We start from the raw sequence: 20871 nt of genomic DNA, 5'->3' as shown, positions 1-20871 counted from the left end.
ACCCAACACAGCATAACGTGGATGGCTGTTCATCATAGGAATGGGATCCACACAAGGTTCCTGCTGCTTAACAGAAGGTTTTCCTTGCCGCCATGATGAATTCATGTTGGGTGTGGGATATATATGTATGTGTATATACGTATATATGCATATGTGTGTATCCATAAAATAAAGAGTCCGTCCTAAAGACTGCTCTACTGTAAAGTGTCTTGAGATACCATTGGTTATGATTTGGCGCTATACAAATAAAGATTGATTGATAGATTGAAAAAAAAGGGAAGAATATTGCTTAGGCTTGTCCCAGTTGGACGAACTGCATAACTCCGATAAAGTCAAGTCAAGTCAAGTCAAAGTGTTTATTGTCATCTGTACAGTTAGAAACACGTTTCCCTGTACAATGAAATTCTTGCTTTGCCGACCGCCAGTGAATGCCTACGTAATAAAGGAATAAATAATAAAGGAATAAATCGAGATAAAAGAACTATAATAAATAACAGTGGCATGCAACACTGTTATTCAACAAAACCTGAACATTAAATACAAAACACCTGTACAATTAAAAATACAAATATATTAGCTATACAGAGGAGAGGTGATATATACAATGGTATGTGCAAAAAAGCTGTTTCATAATAGAGAGACATGGTGTTAGCTGTGCATGGGCGCATCTAAAGTGCGAATGCAGGTGGTGTGCAAAGTACAGTGGAGAAGGGGGGGGGGGGGGGGGGGGGGGGGGGCTGAATGAATAGTTCATTAGACTCCAATCACTTATTTAGGAGTCTAATGGCCGAGGGGAAGAAGGAGTTTTTGAGTCTGCTGGTCCTGCATTTCACACTTCTGTACCTCCGGCCTGAGGGTAGAAGTGGGAACAGTCCGTGTTGGGGGTGAGTGGAGTCCTTGATGATGGCGGCAGCTCTCCTGTGGACTCTGCGCTTGTAGATGCTCTGCAGAGAGGGCAGCGGAGACCTGGTGATCTTCGTTGCAGTCTTCACTACTCTCTGCAAGCGTTTGCGGTCCATGACAGTGGTGTTGCCGTACCACACGGTGATGCAGCTGGTCAGGATGGGCTCAACAATGCAGCTGTAGAAGTTGCTGAGGATCTTTGAGGACATCCCAAATTTCCTCAGCCTCCTCAGGAAGTACAGCCGCTGTTGAGCTTTCTTCACCAGCTGTGTGGTGTTGAGGGTCCAGGTGAGGTCGTCTCTGATGTGGACCCCAAGATATTTGAAACTGCTCACCCTTTCCACTTCCAGCTCCTGGATAGACAGTGGCTGATGAGGACGCCTCTCTTTCCTCATGTCCACTATCAGCTCCTTCGTCTTTTCCGTGTTGAGGGTGAGGTTGTTGTCTTCACACCATGTCACCAGACTGGACACCTCCCCCCTGTAGGCCGCTTCGTCTCCGCCAGTGATACGTCCTATCACTGCGGTGTCGTCCGCAAACTTCAGGATGGTGTTGTCCTTGTGGGAGGCGACACAGTCGTGGGTGAAGAGGGTGTAGAGGATGGGGCTGAGGACACAACCCTGAGGAGTGCCAATGTTCGTGATAAGGCTGGCTGAAGTCCTGGACCCAATCCTGACAGACTGGGGCCTGCCAGTAAGAAAGTCCTGGAGCCAGTCACAGAGGGAGGGGTGGAGTCCAAGGGAAAACAGTTTGTGGGTGAGTTTGTGGGGGATGACCGTGTTGAAGGCAGAGCTGTAGTCTATAAAGAGCATCCTGATGTAGGAGTCTTTATTTTCCAGGTGGGAGAGGGAGAAGTGAATGGCAGCAGCAATGGCGTCCGAGGTGGACCTGTTGGGACGGTAGGCATACTGCAGGGGGTCCAGTGTGTCCGGTATGCTGCTCCGAATGTGGGTCAGCACCACCCTCTCAAAGCACTTCATAATGATTGGAGTGAGTGCTACTGGCCTGTAGTCATTCAGGCAGGTGGGGGGGCTCTTCTTGGGGAGGGGGACGATGGTGGTGGTCTTGAAGCAGGAGGGGACGGTGCTCTGACTGAGGGAAAGGTTGAAGATGGATGTGAGCACGTCTGTCAGCTCGTTGGTGCATGCTCTGAGGGCCCGCCCAGGAATGTTGTCTGGTCCTGCTGCTTTGCGGGGGTTTATCCTCCTCAGGACCGTGCGTACCTCGGCTGATGAGACGACCAGTGGGGGGTGGGAGGGCGGTTGGGGGTTAAGTAGATGCCTCCTCTCTGTGCTGGGGTTGGAGATCTCAAAGCGTGCGTAGAAAGTGTTGAGGTCATCTGGCAGGCTGTCTGAGGTGCTGGTGGTGCTGGAGCTGGTCCTGTAGTCAGTGATGTGCTGCAGGCCTTGCCACATCCGCCCAGAGTCAGCAGTGGAGTAGAAGTCATCCAGCTTCTCTCTGTACTGCTTCTTGGCCGCTGTGATGGCCTTCCTCAGTCCGTACTTTGCAGTTTTGTACTCACTCTCATTGCCAGATGTGTATGCAGCAGAGCGAGCACGCAGCATGTGTCGTACCTGACTGTTTATCCAGGGCTTCTGGTTGGGAAACTTCTTGACTTGTGCAGTGGGTACGATGTTGTTGACACAAGTGCTAATGTACCCAGTCACGTACTCAGCATAGTCCTGTACGTTGACAGAAGAGTCCTCCAGTGTGGCTGCAGCTCTAAACACATCCCAGTCTGTCCTAGCAAAACAGTCCTGCAATGTGCCCTCAGTCTCTGGGGTCCAGAGCTTAACCTGTTTGGTGATCGGGGGTGAGTGCTTCAGTCTTTGTCTGTAGGCCGGATACAGGAACAAAGAGATGTGGTCCGATTGTCCGAAGTGGGGGCGGGGTGCAGCCCTGTATGCCCCACGTATGTTGGTGTAAACATGATCCAGGGTGTTTTTCTCACGGGTGGGAATGTCCACATGCTGGTAATATTTGGGAAATACAGACCGTAAGTTGCAGTGGTTGAAGTCGCCGGCGGCAATCAAAACGGCATCGGGATGTGCCGTCTCGAGTTCGCTGATGACGTCGTGGAGTTTAACGAGCGCTACGGTAGTGTTGTAAAAGAATCTGACTTTATGTTGTATAATTTGAAAGAAGAGAAAACACTAAATTTCAGTAAAGCCAGCCAGCCAAGCCACAGTGGGCAAGCCGAGGCAGCTGAGACAACGACCAGACAGCAGGTTCTTCCAATCCATCCAGACAGCAAGCCAGGTAATTAGCTAGCTAACTAGCCCATACGGCAGAACCTTTGATACCTCAGATGGGAGAGCGGAGGACTGTAGAGTGGGTTGCTGTGATCCTTAGGTCACTGGTTCAACTCCAGTTCTAAGGAATAATGTTTTCACAAGTTTATCTTATCAGCCATAATATTTCAACTATCTTGTCTTTGGGTGCCCATCCTGCAGGCCAGCAACCTCTTGATAGACGATCCTCAAGGAAAATGTCTTGTATCCTCAACACACTCAGTGCCGTTGACGAGATAATTTGTCATTTCAAATCCAAACGCTCAGTGCCATTGACAAGAAAACTCGTTATTTGCATTTTATCACGGAGATTACTAGAATACGCCCTAGCAGAGGTCCCTAATCAATATCCATCCATCCATCCATTTTTAGGCCCACTTATTCCTGTTTGTCAGTGTCGCAGGGGTCACCGGTGCCAATCTCCAGCTCTCATTGGGCGCTGGGCGGGGGTACACCCTGGACAGGGCGCTAGTCCCTTCATCAATATCTAAGCTGTAATGTGTTGCAGTTACCAACTGGTGCCCTGAAGGTGGCAGCAGTACACCTTTAGATGGGACATCAGCCACTGATACTACCATTAGCTAAGGAGGGAGAAGAAGGGAGGAGGGAGATTATGGCGCTATGAAGTGATATTGTGAAGTATCCAGAAGCTCACAGCACCACATACTAACACAGAACATGTGTGGACTTGAGTGGATTATTGATAATGTTGTGATTGTGAGATAAAACCATCAACCTACCAGACTAAACGGGTCATCCGAGCATGTCGGGAGGAAGAGGAAGTTACATCTGTGCAACTGACAGGGAGGGATACAAAATACAGTAAGTAAAACATTAAACTGTGAGCCAGAAAGCAAAATAATAATAATTTTGCCATTAAAAGCCTTTTCTCAGTGTTGTTGTTATTTATTTGTTTTTGTTTTTTTTTTTTTTGTTTTTTTCAGGAAACCAATGTTCAGATGTAATAGTTTTCAATAAAGCACAAAAAATTGGTTCAAAGTCGCTGGCAGATTTTTTTTAAGAAAAGCCGTTTCTCTTAACTCTTTGCTCTGAAACTGGCAATTTGTGTAAAACTTGTTCTATTCAAGGGCTGATTTCGGGAGAACGAAACAAGCCAAAAACAAACAAACAAAATTCTGATGAAAGTAGAGGCCTCAATCTTTCAGAGTCTGGTCTCAGATTTCAGATAGTCATAGTACAAAATATCCTGTGGCTCTTTAAATATCTCTCAAAATGCTCCAAAACGGCTGGCACTCAGGGGGGTCGAAGCTCTGAAAATGGCTGGCACTGAATGGGTTAAACAGTCAATAAATCTGCACACCACTTTTTTCTGCTGAATACAGGTGTATTTGGGGTATGAAGTAGTGTTGTTGATTGGTCATAGTCCAATTCTCAACATTTTAGTCAAAGTATTTCAATTTGGTACATTTGTAATAATGTAAGAGTGACTGCCCTCAATGGGACAAATCCTGGCTATTACAATTTTGCTCTTGGCTTTAAACAAGATTCTGTGACGTTTCGGGACAATCTTGCATCACAAACAAGCACTGTTAGCCACAGGAGCCAAAGGTGCTCTAACAAAAACTAACACCTGTGGCCTCTGCAATATGTGGTGAGTAGGTTGAATTGAGAGGATTATGGAAAGAGTGGGAAAATTAGTATTGAGTAGCTTGTTAGCATGGCTTAGATTGTTCTTTGAAGATTTTGTCATAGACTGGGGGTGTTGATGGTGTACAATGGCGCTTAGTCAGAATGGCCGAGCGGTCAAAGGCGCTGCGTTCAGGTCGCAGTCTCCTCAGGAGGAGTGGGTTCAAATCCCACTTCTGACAGCAATACAAGGCATTTATGCAGTCCTGATTTATTTATTTTTTTTCGTATAAATTGTAGATAAAACGTTCATACAAGTTTTGCATGTGGCAAGGACAATAAGCATATATTCTGTTTTGCAGTTCCAAAAAAAGGGAAGAATATTGCTTAGGCTTGTCCCAGTTGCACTAACTGCATGACTCTGATAAAAGAATCTGACTTTATGTTGTATAATTTGAAAGAAGAGAAAACAATACATTTCACTAAAGCCAGCCAGCCAAGCCACAGTGGGCAAGCCGAGGCAGCTGAGACAACGACCATACAGCAGGTTCTTCCAATCCATCCAGCCAGCAAGCCAGGTAATTAGCTAGCTAGCTAGCTAACTAGCCCATACAGCAGAACCTTTGATAGCTCAGATGGGAGAGCAGAGGACTGTAGAGTGGGTTGCTGTGATCCTTAGGTCACTGGTTCAACTTCGGTTCGAAGGAATAATGTTTTCACAAGTTTATCTTATCAGCCATAATATTTCAACTATCTTGTCTTTGGGTGCCCATCCTGCAGGCCAGCAACCTCTTGATAGACGATCCTCAAGGAAAATGTCTTGTATCCTCAACACACTCAGTGCCGTTGACGAGATAATTTGTCATTTCAAATCCAAACGCTCAGTGCCATTGACAAGAAAACTCGTTATTTGCATTTTATCACGGAGATTACTAGAATACGCCCTAGCAGAGGTCCCTAATCAATATCCATCCATCCATCCATTTTTAGGCCCACTTATTCCTGTTTGTCAGTGTCGCAGGGGTCACCGGTGCCAATCTCCAGCTCTCATTGGGCGCTGGGCGGGGGTACACCCTGGACAGGGCGCTAGTCCCTTCATCAATATCTAAGCTGTAATGTGTTGCAGTTACCAACTGGTGCCCTGAAGGTGGCAGCAGTGCACCTTTAGATGGGACATCAGCCACTGATACTACCATTAGCTAAGTAAGTAAGTAAGTAAGTAAGTAAGTAAGTAAGTATTTATTTATAAAGCGCTTTTCGCAGATAAAATCACAAAGTGCTGTACACAGAAACAATAAACATACATTTACATCACATGTGTAGCATCATAAAAGGGCAGTAAAAATTAAAAATAAAATCTTGTTAACTAAAAGCTTTTTTGAAAAGTGAAGTCTTCAAATGTTTTTTAAAAGTGTCCACGCAGTTCATCTCCCGGAGAGACTGGGGCAGACCATTCCAGAGTCTGGGGGCTGCAGCCTGGAATGCCAGGTCTCCTCTGGTTTTAAATTTAGTTTTTGGGAACCTTAGTAGACCCTGACCTGAGGATCGAAGGCTGCGTCCTGAAGTGTAGGGACACAACATGTCTGAAATGTATAGAGGAGCCTGGCCATGCAAAGCCCGGAATGTTAGAACCAGTATTTTATATTCAATCCGGAAATTGACAGGGAGCCAGTGCAGGGAGGAAAGTATCGGGGTAATGGGTGATGTTCTGGACGTACCGGTCAAAAGTCTGGCAGCAGCATTTTGAACCATTTGGAGTTTACACAGGGTCGACTTATTAAAACAGGTAAAAACTGAGTTACAGTAGTCAATGCGGGACGAAATAAAAGCATGGATGACCAGTTCCAGATCAGGTTTGGACAGTAGATGCCTCACTTTTGAGATATTTCTCAGATGGTAAAAACAGTTTTTAGTCAGTTGACGACAGTGGCCCTCCAAAGACATCGATTGGTTAAACACAACCCCAAGATTTCTGATGCTGGATTTCACTGATGAACCCAAATCACCGAGAGAGTTCTTAATAAGTGGGATCTTTTTATCAGGGGCGATGATCAGAGTTTCAGTTTTGTTGGGGTTTATCTGGAGGTAGTTTGATGAAAACCAGTTTTTGATGCATGAGATACAGTCCAAGAACTCAGGTAAAAAGTGAAACTCTGAGTCATTAAAAGAGCAGTATAACTGGATATCATCAGCATAAAAATGATAAGAAACATTTTTAAAACCACGAATCAACCGACCAAGAGGCATCAGGTACAATAAAAACAAAACAGGCCCCAGAACAGAGCCCTGGGGTACTCCACATGACAGGGTGGACACATTGGACATTACATCATTAAAAGCCACATTAAAAGTTCTACCATTTATATACGAGGCAAACCACTGTAGTACAGCACCGGAAAACCCCATTTCTGATTTGAGACGATGGATCAGTGTGTTGTGATCTACGGTGTCAAAAGCAGATGTTAAATCCAATAAAGTTAAAACTGTGTAGCGACCAGAATCAGCAGCCATCATCACGTCACTGGAAACCTTCACAAGGGCAGTTTCAGTGGAGTGGATCGACCTAAAACCAGATTGATATTTATCATAAAGATCATTATCTTCCATGATTGATGTTAGCTGCTTGGCTACCACTTTTTCCATCATTTTTGACATGAAGGGAAGCTTAGATATGGGCCGGTAGTTTATAGGCTGACCTGGATCAAGATTAAGCTTTTTGAGAATGGGATTTAATAGGGCGTGTTTAAAGTAGCTGGGGACTGTGCCGGATTTAAATGAAAGGTTGATCAGTTTCACCAACCATGGACCGACTTCATCAAAAACATTTAAAAGCAGTGAGGTTGGAATAATATCCACAGGGCTCGATGTGGGTTTCATTTTTCTCACTAGATCCTGAATATCCTGTAGGCTGACAGGAGAGAAGGAGGACCATGTGCTGACGGGAGCTACAGAAGTGCACAAGCTGACCAAAGGAGTCGTGATACTGGCCCTAATATCTTCTACTTTATTTACAAAGAAGTTTAAAAACATGTTACAATCATCCCTTGTGTGTACAGGGACATGGGACGGTGGGGGTGTAACAAGATGTTCAATAGTGTTGAACAAGACTCTGGGGTTTCTCTTATTTTGTAGAACAAGGTTAGTGAAATAAGTAGAGCGGGCGCGCTTTATTATTTCATTTAGCTCCATTATCTTTTCCTTAAGATGGAGTCGATGCACTTCCAGTTTAGTTGTTTTCCACAACCGTTCCACTTTCCGACAGCTTCTTTTGAAGTTAAAAATGGTTTCATTCATCCATGGACAAGGTTTTTTATGAGTGCTAACAACGTTTTTAGCTGGTGCTACTGTGTCTAACAGAGTCAGACAGTGATTATTAAAGTTAGCCATAAAAGAGTCAACATCATCACAGCTAGCGAAGGAAGTTGGGTCAAAGGAGGCAGAAAACCCACTGAAAGCTGCTTCATTTAGGATGCGTCGCTGTTTTTTCACATTGGAAGGGATTTTAGTCAGAGTGATTGACAGGTTAAATAAAATACAGCAGTGGTCACTTAACTGTAAATCATTTATGCTTAATTTGTCTATTTTTAAACCAAAAGAAAAAACTAAATCTAAAGTATGACCTTTGGTGTGTGTTGGACCTGACACATGTTGTACAAAGTTAAAAGAGTCCATAAGAGTCATCAACTCAGTGGCCATAGGACATGTGGAGTTATCAACATGGAGGTTAAAATCTCCAAGGATTAAAACACTCTCAAGTGTTATAATAGATGACATGAACTCAGAGAACTCATCTAAAAATATACGAGCAGGACCAGGCGGTCGGTACAGTAAAACACAGTGAAAAGAGTGTTCGTTTCCAACCTTGCACATCTGGAGCTCGAAGGAGTTGAACGCGTTCGTGTCCAACAGTCTGCAGCTGAATGTGTCCCGGTAAACGAGCGCCAATCCTCCTCCGCGACGCGTGATCCGTGGGGTTCCAAACACAGAACAGTCTGCAAGGCGCAGCTCATTTAAGTGAACGTACTCGTTCTCCCGTTGCCATGTCTCTGTGATGAACATCAGGTCCAACCCGTGGGACATGAAAACATCTTTCAGGATGTGCGCTTTATTTGCCAGCGATCTGGCGTTTTGTAATCCAAGGCGCAGCGACACTTCCGTGTTGGCCCGTAGAGAGTCGCGCTGCAGCGGGCGAAGGCATCCATAATCCACGGCACGGTGTCTGGGAAGGCGCCGGTGAAGCAGCGCTACGATCGGCAGATGACGCAGGCCGGTGATCGGACGCACGGGAGCCACAGGCTGAATCCACCGTAATCCATTTGACAGCGGGTGTCCCGGAGCAGTCCCAGGACAAGACCTCCTGTACGCCTTCACCTTCACCAGGAGTCCAGCGCGTCTGCCCCGCCTCTTGGCACGCTTCCTACGCGGGACAGGTGCACGCAGCAGGTAGGCAGGCACCGAGGCCAAGTGTGGAGGAAGTCTGGAGGTTTGATCCTCAGGGCAGCTCAGACGTACCTCATGTGCATGATTTAGGTCCATTAGTGCCTGACGATCGTATGTCAATACTGTTGCATCAATGTTTTGGCACAAAAGAACGATCAGGACACAGACAAACAGAAGTTCCAGCAGAGCTGGCAGACGGCAGCCGGTACACGCTGGTGCCATCTTGTCTCACTCAAGGTACAAGGGAAAACACATTTCAAATCCAAATGCTCAGTGCCATTGACAAGAAAACTCGTTATTTGCATTTTATCACGGAGATTATTAGAATACGCCCTAGCAGAGGTCCCTAATCAATATCCATCTATCCATCCATTTTTAGGCCCACTTATTCCTGTTTGTCAGTGTCGCAGGGGTCACCGGTGCCAATCTCCAGCTCTCATTGGGCGCTGGGCGGGGGTACACCCTGGACAGGGCGCTAGTCCCTTCATCAATATCTAAGCTGTAATGTGTTGCAGTTACCAACTGGTGCCCTGAAGGTGGCAGCAGTGCACCTTTAGATGGGACATCAGCCACTGATACTACCATTAGCTAAGGAGGGAGAAGCAGGGAGGAGGGAGATTGTGGCGCTATGAAGTGATGTTGTGAAGTATCCAGCAGATCACAGCACCACATACTAACACAGAACATGTGTGGACTTGAGTGGATTATTGATAATGTTGTGATTGTGAGATAAAACCATCAACCTACCAAACTAAACGGGTCATCCGAGCATGTCGGGAGGAAGAGGAAGTTACATCTGTGCAACTGACAGGGAGGGATACAAAATACAGTAAGTAAAACATTAAACTGTGAGCCAGAAAGCAAAATAATAATAATTTTGCCATTAAAAGCCTTTTCTCAGTGTTGTTGTTATTTATTTGTTTTTGGTTTTTTTTGTTTGTTTTTTTAAGGAAACCAATGTTCAGATGTAATAGTTTTCAATAAAGCACAAAAAATTGGTTCAAAGTCGCTGGCAGATTTTTTTTAGGAAAAGCCGTTTCTCTTAACTTTTTGCTCTGAAACTGGCAATTTGTGTAAAACTTGTTCTATTCAAGGGCTGATTTCGGGGGGGTCGAAGCTCTGAAAATGGCTGGCACTGAATGGGTTAAACAGTCAATAAATCTGCACACCACTTTTTTCTGCTGAATACAGGTGTATTTGGGGTATGAAGTAGTGTTGTTGATTGGTCATAGTCCAATTCTCAACATTTTAGTCAAAGTATTTCAATTTGGTACATTTGTAATAATGTAAGAGTGACTGCCCTCAATGGGACAAATCCTGGCTATTACAATTTTGCTCTTGGCTTTAAACAAGATTCTGTGACGTTTCGGGACAATCTTGCATCACAAACAAGCACTGTTAGCCACAGGAGCCAAAGGTGCTCTAACAAAAACTAACACCTGTGGCCTCTGCAATATGTGGTGAGTAGGTTGAATTGAGAGGATTATGGAAAGAGTGGGAAAATGAGTATTGAGTAGCTTGTTAGCATGGCTTAGATTGTTCTTTGAAGATTTTGTCATAGACTGGGGGTGTTGATGGTGTACAATGGCGCTTTGTCAGAATGGCCGAGCGGTCAAAGGCGCTGAGTTCAGGTCGCAGTCTCCTCAGGAGGCGTGGGTTCAAATCCCACTTCTGACAGCAATACAAGGCATTTATACAGCCCTGTTTTTTTTTTTTTTTTTCGTATAAATTGTAGATAAAACGTTCATACAAGTTTTGCATGTGGCCAGGACAATAAGCATATATTCTGTTTTGCAGTTCCAAAAAAAAGGGAAGAATATTGCTTAGGCTTGTCCCAGTGGCACTAACTGCATAACTCTGATAAAAGAATCTGACTTTATGTTGTATAATTTGAAAGAAGAGAAAACAATAAATTTCACTAAAGCCAGCCAGCCAAGCCACAGTGGGCAAGCCGAGGCAGCTGAGACAACGACCAGACAGCAGGTTCTTCCAATCCATCCAGCCAGCAAGCCAGGTAATTAGCTAGCTAACTAGCCCATTTAACAGAACCTTTGATAGCTCAGATGGGAGAGCGGAGGACTGTAGAGTGGGTTGCTGTGATCCTTAGGTCACTAGTTCAACTCCGGTTCGAAGGAATAATGTTTTCACAAGTTTATCTTATCAGCCTTAATATTTCAACTATCTTGTCTTTGGGTGCCCACCCTGCAGGCCAGCAACCTCTTGATAGACGATCCTCAAGGAAAATGTCCTGTATCCTCAACACACTCAGTGCCGTTGACGCAATAATTTGTCATTTCAAATCCAAACGCTCAGTGCCATTGACAAGAAAACTCGTTATTTGCATTTTATCACGGAGATTATTAGAATACACCCTAGCAGAGGTCCCTAATCAATATCCATCTATCCATCCATTTTCAGGCCCACTTATTCCTGTTTGTCAGTGTCGCAGGGGTCACCGGTGCCAATCTCCAGCTCTCATTGGGCGCTGGGCGGGGGTACACCCTGGACAGGGCGCTAGTCCCTTCATCAATATCTAAGCTGTAATGTGTTGCAGTTACCAACTGGTGCCCTGAAGGTGGCAGCAGTGCACCTTTAGATGGGAGATTAGCCACTGATACTACCATTAGCCAAGGAGGGAGAAGCAGGGAGGATGGAGATTATGGTGCTATGAAGTGATATTGTGAAGTATCCAGAAGCTCACAGCACCACATACTAACACAGAACATGTGTGGACTTGAGTGGATTATTGATAATGTTGTGATTGTGAGATAAAACCATCAACCTACCAAACTAAACGGGTCATCCGAGCATGTCGGGAGGAAGAGGAAGTTACGTCCGTGCAACTGACAGGGAGGGATACAAAATACAGTAAGTAAAACATTAAACTGTGAGCCAGATAGCAAAATAATAATAATTTTGCCATTAAAAGCCTTTTCTCAGTGTTGTTGTTATTTATTTGTTTTTGGTTTTTTTTGTTTGTTTTTTTAAGGAAACCAATGTTCAGATGTAATAGTTTTCAATAAAGCACAAAAAATTGGTTCAAAGTCGCTGGCAGATTTTTTTTAGGAAAAGCCGTTTCTCTTAACTTTTTGCTCTGAAACTGGCAATTTGTGTAAAACTTGTTCTATTCAAGGGCTGATTTCGGGAGAACGAAACAAGCCAAAAACAAACAAACAAAATTCTGATGAAAGTAGAGGCCTCAATCTTTCAGAGTCTGGTCTCAGATTTCAGATAGTCATAGTACAAAATATCCTGTGGCTCTTTAAATATCTCTCAAAATGCTCCAAAACGGCTGGCACTCAGGGGGGTCGAAGCTCTGAAAATGGCTGGCACTGAATGGGTTAAACAGTCAATAAATCTGCAAACCACTTTTTTCTGCTGAATACAGGTGTATTTTGGGTATGAAGTAGTGTTGTTGATTGGTCATAGTCCAATTCTCAACATTTTAGTCAAAGTATTTCAATTTGGTACATTTGTAATAATGTAAGAGTGACTGCCCTCAATGGGACAAATCCTGGCTATTACAATTTTGCTCTTGGCTTTAAACAAGATTCTGTGACGTTTCGGGACAATCTTGCATCACAAACAAGCACTGTTAGCCACAGGAGCCAAAGGTGCTCTAACAAAAAACTAACACCTGTGGCCTCTGCAATATGTGGTGAGTAGGTTGAATTGAGAGGATTATGGAAAGAGTGGGAAAATGAGTATTGAGTAGCTTGTTAGCATAGCTTAGATTGTTCTTTGAAGATTTTGTCATATACTGGGGGTGTTGATAGTTTATGATGGCGCTTTGTCAGAATGGCCGAGCGGTCAAAGGCACTGCGTTCAGGTCGCAGTCTCCTCGTGTGTTCAAATCCCACTTCTGACAGCAATACAAGGCATTTATGCAGTCCTGATTTTTTTTTTTTTTCGTATAAATTGTAGATTAAACGCTCATAAAAGTTTTGCATGTGGCAAGGACAATAAGCATATATTCTGTTTTGCAGCGCTCTACTACTGTGTTCTGCTAATGCTAATCAAACTTGTTGTCATTGATATTCTAGCCTTGAAAACACCTATGGCTTCTCTCTCCTCCCCTCCGCTCTCCTGCCCGGTGTGTCAGATGTTTAGTTACTCCTCGTCCTCCTTTAGGGACAATGGTAGTTGCATAAAGTGTAGCGTACTGTTAGATATGGAGGCGAGGATCAACAATCTGGAGAAGCGGTTCCGCACCCCTGATACCAAAACCGAAGCTAGCAAGCAGGACCTAGCCATTGCGGGCCATGCTAGCTCTAGCTTAGCTTCCCACCCGGCCAGCAATGACTGGGTTTCTGTCCGTCGTAAGCATAGTCGAAGGTCAAAAAGCCACTCCGGACACCACCATGTTCACGTCTCAAACAGGTTCTCCCCCTCCGTGAGGACAACACACTCACTGGGGAACAAACTCTGATAATTGGCGACTCCATAGTGAGAAACGTGAAGCTAGCGAAGTCAGCGGGCATCGTGAGGTGCATCCCAGGGGCCAGAGCGGGCGACATAGAATCAAATCTAAAGTTGCTGGCAAAGAGTAATCGTAAGTTTGATAGGATAGTCCTCCATGTCGGCACTAATTACTCCCGACGTCGTCAGTCGGAAGCAACCAAAGTGAACATTGAATCAGTTTGTGCTTATGGTAAAACAATGTCGGACTCCGTAATTCTCTCTGGTCCCTTACCAAATCTGACCAGTGATGACATGTATAGCCGCATGTCATCATTTAACCACTGGCTATCGAGGTGGTGTCCAGAAAACGAGGTGGGCTTCATTGATAATTGGAGATCCTTCTGGGGAAAACCTAATCTGATAGGAAGAGATGGAATCCATCCTACTTTGGAGGGAGCATCTCTACTATCAGAAAACATGGCACAGTCACTGTTATGACATCTCATGAATGAGACCATGTTACAGAGGTGGAGTCCTCCACGCCCCTCTGCGCTTGGCTTAGGACAGTTTCCCTCCCATTGCTATCATGGTAGCTGTGTTCATCACCATGACAACTGTTGTGATGGTGATGAATATTATTTTATAGAGACGGTGTCTGTCCCCCGACCCATATTTCACAATGATTTTAACATAAAATCAAATAAAAGAGCTATCAATTATAAAAATCTGAAAAATATTAAAATCTCAAATCTAGAAACACCAAAACATAAAACCATTAGATGTGCTCTATTAAATATTAGATCACTGAGATCCAAAAATCTACTAGTAAATGACCTTATCTCAGAAAATAACTTTGATTTATTCTGTTTAACTGAAACATGGCTGTATCAAGATGAATATGTTAGTTTAAATGAAGCCACTCCTCCCAGTCATTTAAATACTCATATGCCACGAGACATAGGCCGTGGAGGTGGTGTAGCAGCTATTTATCATTCATCTCTCCTAATCTATCCTAAACCAAAGGCCAGTTACACTTCCTTTGAAAGCCTGGTTCTAAATTTATCTCATACCGAATCAAAAACCTGCCAGCCAGTCTTATTTGTGATAATTTACCGTCCTCCAGGCCCTTATTCTGAATTTCTATCAGAATTCTCTGAGTTTATATCAAACTTAGTCCTCAGTTCTGATAAAATACTGATAGTAGGAGATTTTAATATCCATGTTGACAAAGATAGTGATAGCCTGAGCTCAGCCTTTATGTCCCTAATAGACTCAGTTGGCTTTTTTCAAACTATTAATGAAGCTACTCATCGTTTAAATCATACTCTTGATCTTGTTCTAACATATGGCCTTGATATTAATGAACTAAAAGTCTACCCTGAAAATCCTCTGCTATCAGATCACTTTTTAATATCTTTTAACATTATCCTAGAGGATCTCGCACTGCGCAATAAAATAGTTACGAGTAGAAATCTGTCCAATAGTGCTGTGGCTAAATTTAAAGAGGCCATTCCTGCTGCCTTAAACTCAGTGCACCATCCAATAAATAACTATGATATTAATTATAACCCCTCTCAACTGGATCTGCTTGTCGATAGCTCTGCTAGTCTACTAAAATCCACCTTGGACTCAATTGCCCCATTGAGGGAAAAAACTATTAAACGTCAGAGGAAAGCTCCGTGGTTTAGCTCTGAAACTCACACACTCAAACAAACAACCCGTAAATTAGAGAGAATGTGGCGCTCCAATAAAACAGAGGAGTCACGAATACTCTGGCAAGAAAGCCATAGTAAATACATGACAGCCTTATGACATAGTCGATCTACATACTATTCCTCACTAATTGAAGAAAATAAAAATAATCCGAGGTACCTTTTCAGCACTGTAGCCAGGTTAACACAAAGTCAGAGCTCTATTGAGCCCATGATTCCTCTAGCCCTCAGCTGTGAGGACTTTATGACATTTTTTAACCATAAAATTGATAAGATTAGAGATAAAATTAGCCACTCCCTGCCATCACCTGGACCTGCTGTACCATTAAATGTAAATAGGCCTAACCTAAACTGTTTCACACATATAGGACTTCAGGAACTTAACTCTATTATTTCATCCTCCAAACCATCGACCTGCCTTTCAGATCCGATCCCAACTAAGCTGTTTAAAGAAGTTGTTCCCCTGGTCTGCCCATCTTTGTTGGAGACAATAAATATATCCCTATCAATAGGCTACGTGCCACAGTCCTTTAAAGTAGCTGTAATCAAACCCCTTCTCAAAAAACCTACTCTTGATTCTAGCACTTAAGCAAACTACAGGCCTATATCTAATCTTCCTTTTATTTCAAAGATTCTTGAGAAAGTTGTGGCGGCTCAGCTCTGTGACTTCCTTCAAAACAACAGCCTGTTCGAGGACTTCCAGTCAGGCTTTAGAGCTCAACACAGCACAGAGACTGCTTTAGTAAAAGTAACTAATGATCTACTCTGGGCTTCAGATGAAGGACGACTCTCAGTGTTGGTTTTATTAGATCTTAGTGCAGCTTTTGACACTATAGATCACTATATTCTACTAGAGAGATTAGAGAAATTACTTGGAATCACAGGGACTGCCCTAAACTGGTTTAAGTCCTACCTATCTGATAGGTACCAGTTTGTACACGTGAATAATAAGTCTTCTGTGTACACTAAAGTAAGCTACGGGGTTCCTCAGGGCTCTGTGCTCGGTCCAATCCTCTTCTGTATCTATATGATCCCCCTTGGTAATGTTATGAGAAAATACTCTGTTAACTTTCACTGCTATGCTGATGATACCCAACTGTATGTATCAATGAAGCCAGGTGAGACAAATCAGCTATCTAAACTTGAGGCCTGTCTAAAGGACATTAGGGCCTGGATGGACCAAAAATTTTTTCTTCTTAACTCAGACAAGACTGAGGTCATTGTACTGGGCCCACGACACCTTAGAGAAACCTATGCTAGCCTAACTGCCCTAGATGGCATTACTCTGGCACGAAGCACAACTGTTGGAAACCTTGGGGTTCTATTTGATCAGGATTTATCCTTCAACTCTCACATAAAACAAACTTCAAGAACTGCCTTCTTTCATCTCCGTAACATTGCTAAAATCAGATCTATCCTGTCTCAGAGCGACGCCGAAAAGCTAGTCCATGCTTTTGTTACCTCTAGACTGGATTATTGTAATTCTCTTTTAGCAGGCTGCCCGAGCAAGTCGCTTAAAACACTTCAGCTGGTTCAAAATGCTGCAGCACGTGTACTGACTAAAACTAGGAGAAGAGATCACATTACTCCTGTATTAGCCTCTCTGCATTGGCTTCCCATAAAATATAGAATAGAATTCAAGATTCTTCTTCTCACTTATAAAGCCCTAAATGGACAGGCACCAGTCTATCTCAAGGAGCTTGTAGTGCCATACAATCCCCCAGAACACTACGCTCTCAAAATGCTGGACTACTCATTGTTCCATTTGTCTCTAGAAGTAGTATAGGAGGAAGAGCTTTCAGTTATCAGGCCCCACTTCTCTGGAACCATCTACCAACCACGGTTCGGGGGGCAGACACCCTCTATACCTTTAAGGTTAGGCTCAAAACATTCCTCTTTGGTAAAGCTTTTAGTTAGGAACCAGCTCATAGCTCATAGTTAAGATGCAATAGGCATAGACTGCCGGTGGGGGGGGGTCTGGCATGCTCGGTTGGAGAGAGGTTGGAGAGGGCGTTAAGAGAGAGGTCATTTAGGTTAGAGAGGGAACAGAGAGGGTCCCATTCCTCTCTCAAACACTCCCTCTATGTCTGCTTCTTCCCTTGTGTGTTTGCTCCTGTACTCCTTCTGGCTTTTGTCTTGCAGGTCCGTGGGATCCTCAGTGTGGAGTTACAGAGTCTCAGCGGCTCTGTTTCCACCCTTTTCTCTGCACACACCCAACACAGCATAACGTGGATGGCTGTTCATCATAGGAATGGGATCCACACAAGGTTCCTGCTGCTTAACAGAAGGTTTTCCTTGCCGCCATGATGAATTCATGTTGGGTGTGGGATACATATGTATGTGTATATACTTATATATGCATATGTGTGTATCCATAAAATGAAGAGTCTGTCCTTAAGACTGCTCTACTGTAAAGTGTCCTGAGATGGTTATGATTTGGCGCTATACAAATAAAAGATTGATTGATTGATTAAATTGTAATTAAACATTAGTAATTAAGAACATAATTGTAATTAAGTTTCTGAGGATAAAAAAATATTATAACTGAATTGTAATTGAAAATGTAATGTTAAGTGAAAAATGTAATTGAGGCCAAGCCTGCAGCTCAGTAAGAACAGCTGTGTGTGCTGTGTGTCCTATCCTTCAGAATAAAAGTCAACTTCCACGTGGTGGAACCAGTGACCAGAGATTCCCTGGTCCTCTGTAGACTTCACACACCCAGTGACGCTTTACATTCAAACCAATCCTCGAGCAGTTAAAGGGTGTGAACACGCCCTGACAAAACCCTTTGCCCCATCCCCATCAGTCTGTGACCTGTAGGTAACAGTGAGTAAAGGCCTCAGCGAGAATTGAACTCACAACCCCTGGTTTAAAAGATCAGTGCTTTTACCTCTGAGCTATGAGACCCTGTCTGTGTCTGTGTGTGTGTGTGTGTGTGTGTGTGTGTGTGTGTTAGTGTGTGTGTCCATTGTTATGTGATAAATACATTTATTTATATATCTAAATAATATCCGCTGTTATTGAGGAAGTTTAGTATTATTTGTGCCATAGTATCTAGTCATCTTCCCCCTCCCAGTGTTTCCTGATCCCAAATGGGGTCCTGACCCCCAGGTTGAGAACCCTTGTGTTAAAGAATACTGCAGAGCCTTCATGTAGTTCTGAGCTGCCTGCAGCCAATCAGAGCCACTCATGGAGGGTTTGAAGCTACAGATGCTGCAGGGTGAGAAAACACACACACACACACACACACACACACACACACACACACACACACACACACACACACACACACACACACACACACACACACACACACACACACACACTCTGATCATCTGTAGTTTAAAGATGTGTAGCTCTGTGGGCCTGTACTACAAAGCTGGATACGTATATCCTGGATTTATCTCTGTTAGCGGGTTTCACCTAACCAAACATTCTCTGTCAGAGAGCAGCTGCACTATGAACTGAGATATCAACTCACTCTCTTAACCCAGGTGATTTCAGCCTGGCTACGTGCACGCTCCTGTGACAGGGGTGAGAAAGGACCCCCACACTTTGTGTATAGCAGCACAACTGCTGTATGTTCCTGCTGAGGCTGTCAGCGTCACCACAGTGTATAATGAAAGTGTATAATGAATGAATGAATGATCTGATTGGTCCGTGGATACAGAAAGTGTCTGACACACACAGCCTCAATCAGCTGACTAGGCATTTTACAAAGATTATCATTCAAAAGGCTCTGAAAATCCCTTTCATGCTGTATCTTTTTTCTCTTACAGTTCAATCTTAATGTCAACAACAGTTATGATAGTGTGTGGTCTTATCTTGGTCCTCAGTTTAGAGGGAATTCCAACTCCTTCATAAAATCCTAATTTTTTTACCAATTTCAAAGGCTACCAATCAAGAGCCTTTGTTCAGTCAGCTCTCAACAAACACACATGTATCTTGACCACATGCTAGTTGTGCTACAGTTGTTATATCATGCTTTAAAGCTGCAATATGTAGAATCATGAGATGCTCCACACTCCCCCCTCCCCTCCTGAAAAACTCACCAGACTTCTTGTGATCTCTTGCGTGCACACACACGCAACTGTGGAACTCTTTGTGACTGTTTTCTCCATAGAGACTAGAAACAAATGTAGAGACTTTATCTTGTGTTATTGGAGAGTTTTCTGATGTTTTAGAGACATAAAAGCATGTATCACTCACTGCTGTGAGGACAGTAAGAGGCTCAGAGCCACAGCTGATCCTCACACACAAGCAGCTGATCAGAGCAGACACACTCCACACTGCAGATGAAATGTGTCTGTTCTCTGTCTCCACCTTAGATAATGTTTCTCTTAGTTTTACAAGCTATTTATCTCTTTTGTTATCACTCTCTCTCTGACTCAGGGCAGACTGTGCACAGACTGAAAGCAGATCAAGTGAAGTCCACCACACACACAGAGTCAGAGGAACCTCTGTGACTCTGTTCCTCATAAACATATTTGTGCCTTTATTCTGATGCTTCTCCACCTCAGTCTTCATTTTTCCTCTTGATTTGACAAAAGTCACGTTAGAGATTTCTGCTGGAATATAAAGCCATGAGACTTTCTCTACTCTCAGATCAAGAACACATTGACTTTTGACGAGCAGCTCAAGCAGCCAATAGTAATGCTTAAAACAGCTCATTGGATGATCCCATTGGTAGAAAGAACTCTGATTGGCTGACATCCATTCTGTATTGATTAACTTCATTTTCAGAGCCTGGAGAAGGAGAAGAGATTCACTGTCTACTCAGAACACTTTGGATTACAATATGCTCAAAGATGATTATGGATTTTTGACCAAATAACATTAAAAAAAAAAAAATAAATAAAAACATACTGCAGCTTTAAGCTAAGGGATGAGTACTGCTGAATTTTCTACTGCCAACTTCCTAGATGTTTAGAACCGTGATCGTTTTAACTCAACCAAATTTTTACACATTTTTGCAGCTTCATAGGCCAGTTAGCTCAGCTGGTCAGAGCGTGGTGCTAATAACGCCAAGGTCATGGGTTCAAACCCCATACTGACCAGATATTAATCAAGGACCATAAACCTGCTTTCCTGTGTTGTAAATGTTAGTGTATGAGTCAGAAAGGACAAGGTATGAATATGTAAACAATAAACACAGATAAAGAATATCTAAACTGTTAATCATTACCAAACCTGGAAGAAAATTCACAAATAGCCAAAAATCTAGAATGACTGTCAGTAAAGAAGCTTCTTTTTGACATCTTAATAAATCAGCAAGTAGGACAAATACCAATTTATTGATGAATAATCCCAGAACAATTTAGGTTAAATACTAATAATACTTACTTTGTATGTGTATGCCTTGTGTATTCAGGTGTCCAACCATCATTTTGTATCCACAGTTGTGATGGAGCTGCAGAATGTAGGTTATACTTTCATCCAAATCATTGTCTTACAATGTAGTGAATAAATCATGGACTCTGTTTATCCAAAACAATGAGAAAGGTCACAATAGACATGAAATGAAAACTGTCTGTGAA

At 43.3% G+C, this 20871-nt stretch overlaps 3 non-coding genes across 3 annotated transcripts; all 3 read left to right on the top strand.

Moving 5' to 3' along the window:
- Positions 1–4940: 4940 nt before the first annotated feature.
- On the top strand, positions 4941–5023 carry trnal-cag (transfer RNA leucine (anticodon CAG)). Its single transcript has one exon. It is a non-coding gene; the product is annotated as a tRNA-Leu (tRNA).
- Positions 5024–10815: 5792 nt separating this feature from the next.
- On the top strand, positions 10816–10898 carry trnal-cag (transfer RNA leucine (anticodon CAG)). The gene has a single exon. It is a non-coding gene; the product is annotated as a tRNA-Leu (tRNA).
- A 9419-nt stretch (positions 10899–20317) lies between these two features.
- trnai-aau (transfer RNA isoleucine (anticodon AAU)) lies at positions 20318–20391 on the top strand. The gene has a single exon. It is a non-coding gene; the product is annotated as a tRNA-Ile (tRNA).
- Positions 20392–20871: the final 480 nt, after the last annotated feature.

This window comes from Gouania willdenowi, unplaced genomic scaffold (genome assembly GCF_900634775.1).
Source record: "Gouania willdenowi unplaced genomic scaffold, fGouWil2.1 scaffold_10_arrow_ctg1, whole genome shotgun sequence".
NCBI classification, from domain to species: domain Eukaryota; kingdom Metazoa; phylum Chordata; class Actinopteri; order Blenniiformes; family Gobiesocidae; genus Gouania; species Gouania willdenowi.
This window is presented reverse-complemented; position numbering and strand designations above follow the sequence as displayed.